The sequence below is a fragment of the Lissotriton helveticus genome, chromosome 2_1, assembly GCF_964261635.1.
Source record: "Lissotriton helveticus chromosome 2_1, aLisHel1.1, whole genome shotgun sequence".
Lineage (NCBI taxonomy): Eukaryota > Metazoa > Chordata > Amphibia > Caudata > Salamandridae > Lissotriton > Lissotriton helveticus.
Genome location: NC_136059.1, coordinates 1,648,854,524 through 1,648,858,616, shown reverse-complemented (window position 1 = coordinate 1,648,858,616; position 4,093 = coordinate 1,648,854,524).

The following is a 4,093-nucleotide window of genomic DNA, read 5'->3' as shown; positions in this document are numbered from 1 at the left end:
TCCGACCGGTTATCTGATGAAAAGTGTTGGGCCTTGCCGGGTAATTCATTGTGGGCTGGACAAACTGAAATATGGGCTTGTCATCATGATTCTGCTTTTCTTTGTCGTGAAAATATGTGAATGGTCAACTGTAAATAAGGAATGTTTGCCTGAAGCATAATATTTTGTATAAAAAGGGATGGCTGGGTTTGTAAGTTTGAGCAGTCTCCTGAGAACATACACCGTGTTGTACTTCTAGGATACCTGTTACTGGTTGCAGCCAATAAATCTGATCTTTGACGTCACCAAGAAGTCTCTGCGTTTCTGTAGTCTGAGACAGGAGAATCCGAAGTCTTTGAGTGTGTCCCCTGGCACCGCTGGGTTCTAAATAACCCGGTACTTATTTATTATTTATTTATTGGAAAGTTTTGTATAGCGCGAACAAGACCCGTGGGTATCAGAGCGCTTAACATATAGGCGTATGCGACAGACAATATATATCACTCAGTTATATGGGCATCGGAACGAATTACATATGAGGCGTGGACAAAGACATATATATCAAACAGTTCTACAGACAACAAATATGAGGTAGATGATAGGAGGTAGGTAATAAATATAGACAGTGTTGGATATACTTCAATCATGAGAAGATGTGTAAGCAACTATGAGGTAGATGATAGGAGGTAGATAATAAATAAGGTCGTAGGTGGATATATATCTATCATAAGTAGAGTGTGTAAACAGGTATGAAATTTAGTTCATTGTCAGTTCAAGACCGATCAGTTCTAGGTAGTGTATTTTTTCATCAGATAGCTCTTTAACTCTCGCTTGAATGCTTCTACATTTTGGATCTTCCTGATGGTAGGAGGAATTGAGTTCCATATTCTGGGGGCAGCTCCTGAGAATGCTCTGTCATAGGTTTTTTTCTTGTGGAAAAAGGCTGGTCGTAGTAGAAATTCTTCAGTACTCCTCGCTGGCCGATTCCCTCCCGAAAGCTGGAGTTTCTTCGCTAGGTATCTCGGGGTGTTGTGATGTATCGCTTTATGAGTGATACAAGCTATCTTCATTTGGATTCTGGCTTCATAGGGTAGCCAGCTTAAAGCTTTCAGGTGTGGCGATATGTGGTCGTATTTCCTGGATCCGGTGATAATTCTTGCCGCAGCGTTTAGGCATGCTTTCAGTGGTGCTGTGGACATTTTTGGTAAGCCCGCTAAGGTGGTGCAGCCATATTCAATCCTAGAGATAACTAAGGATTGGATAGCTAATTTGAGATCCGCCTCTGAGATGAAAGGTTTCAGTTTTTTTAAGTAGTTCAGGTGGAATCGAGCATTCTTGGCCATTGCGTTGATGTGGGCTTTCATGTCTAAATTCTCATCCAGAGTGATTCCTAGAGATTTCGCTGACTTGATTAAAGTTGGGGTGCAGTTTAGCGCGGTCATCACTTTCGTCCATTCCTTTATTTCCGTACGGCTCCTTGCTGGTGAGATTAGTAGGAACTCCGTTTTGTTGGCGTTAAGCTTCAGTTGGTTGGTAGTTAACCATTGCATAGCCATTTTTAGAGCCTTATTTCCTCGTTCCAAGTCTTGTAGGGACGAGATCTTTAGATATATTTGTGTGTCATCTGCATACATGTGATACGAAATCCCTGCTTTTTGGAAAATTTCTGTAAGCGGCTCAACATAAAGGTTGAACAGATCTGGGGATAACGTAGACCCTTGAGGGACTCCGATTGAAATAGGACAGGGAGGTGAAATTGACTGGTTGACCAGGAATCGTTGTGATCTGTTCTGTAGAAAAGAGATGAACCATTTCAGCACCCTTCCTGATAGACCCATCCTATCCCGTAGCCTGGACAATAATGCTTCGTGATTTACGGTGTCGAAGGCCGACGACAGATCGAGGAGAATCAGTAGGCACGCTTTGTTTTGGTCGAGTGCCTGTAGCGCATCGTCAACAATGTGGAGGATCGCAGTTTCCGTACTGTGACCTGTTCTGAATCCTGATTGGCATTCATCAAGCAATGAGAACTTGATGATGTGTCGGCTTAGTTGGATCTGTACGCATTTTTCAATTAGTTTGGCCAATAATGGGATGTTGGTCACTGGGCGGTAGTTGTTTGGGTCTGATCTATCTGCTGTAGGTTTTTTGATTAAGGGGGCAACTTGACCTGTTTTTAGGCAGTCAGGGAGGATCCCTTGTGAAAGTGAGGCATTTATAATTTCGGTCCATATCGGAATCAGAACGTGATTGATTTCTTTTACACATTTTGCGGGAAGGGGATCTTGATAGTGATTGTTTGGTTTAATTTTGGAAAGCGTTTTGGCAATACTGTGCTGGTCATACAATTCGAACGTGTCCCAGCTTGCCTCATTTTTTGTTATGGTACTCTCCGTTGTCGCGGCGATATCTATCGTAGGCATTAGTTCCGTGGGAATGTTTGCCACAGCGTCTTTGAGCTCAATTTCAAGAGATTTCGCCTTCTCTGTGAAAAATGTAGCAAATTCTCCGCAATTTAGGGGTGTTTCTGAGTTCTCATGGGTAGATTTGGCTAATTTGTTTGATTGTTGCTTTAGGATTTCAAAGAGTTTTCGTGGTCTGTTTTTAGCACTCTCCAGTTCTGATCGTATGAATTCCTGTTTTGATTTGATGATCATTTTATTATAATGGCCTCTGATTTCTCTGAGTGCTTTCAGTTCTGGGGATGAAGGGTGTTGTCTCCATTTTCTTTCGGCCATTCTCAATTTACGCCTTTCTTCATTTAGTGATTCATTAAACCATGGATTTTTAGTCTTCTCCGAGAAGTTTTTCAGTTTTAATGGCATGGTTTTATTGACAATAGTTTCGACCGTTGTTAAATAGTGTTCGGTCAAGTCGTTTACGTTCTGCAGGTTGTTGTGAGTTTTTAGTTCTCTTTCACAGCTTTCCACTAGAAGCTCTACGTTTGCATCTCTTGTGTCTCTTGCCCATTTTTTGATCTTAAGGGGTTGTCTTGTTGTGCCTTTTTCCATTATAGGTAACGTGAATGTAATGGCATGATGGTCCGACCAGTCACATGGTGTTATAGAGAGGATTGCTGCATCGTTGTTTCGCGCAATAATCCAGTCTAGTGTCGCTCCTTTCGAGTGTGTGGGTTGTGTGCATAGTTGAGTAAGGTTCAGTTCGGCAAGGAAATCTTTCAGCGATTTGACCAGTTTGTCGTTGTGGTCCTCCCAATGTACTTCATTTGGCGCCCAACATGGGGCAATTTCAGCGGTACCGGTCCAAGCCAGAGGTTCGTGAGGAGCTTCGTGTGAAAATTCTGGAGGAAGGCCAACCACTCCATCGACCCCTGTATGTCGTCGTGGTCCGAAAGTCTTTGCTGCGAGGTTCCCCGCTTTCCAACGGCTACGAAGGACTGCTGCACTGACTATCGCCCTGTCTTGGACCCTTTGACGATTTGTAGAGCGAGACGATAGACGAGTCTTCTGGTGACGTCATCGATACCTCAGTTAAGTATGAGTGGAGAGTCTCCCAGTCCTTAGTTTTTGGGTATCCCCTTGGGATCTTTGATTTGGAACTTGCAAGTACCAAAGCCGAGGGACTCGTGTATTCACGAGACTATCGTATTTGATAATCCTTTGAAGTTTGAAGCTAGACTAGTGAGCGAAGATGCCTGGTCTTAGCAGGCTTGGAAATTTGTTTTGTTGTGGTCGAAATAGGGATTTCCGATTGGAGGACTCGTGTCCGGTTCCTCCGATTGGAACTCCAACCTATGAACTCTATGTGAAGCATGGCGTGGGCCCCATCACATATAATGAAGTGTGGATCCCATACACGAGGAAGGACGGTGTCTCAAATGGCCCCAATATGGTAGTTTATTTATTTATTATTTTTTTTTTTTTGAAAACCTTTATTTGTACGTACACAAAATACAAATACAGGCCTACAACCATCAGGCCGGCCACAAAATGTGAGCGAAAGCGCATGCAATAGCACAACGATAGCAACAATCGAGCAGTCAGGAGATCCACTATAAGCACTCGCTATCGCGCCTCAGGAGCACTGAAGGTTAATTTTAAAGGTTCCATAGCAACTATTAAAGTCCAACTGTTACGTTTTGAATGAAAATAGC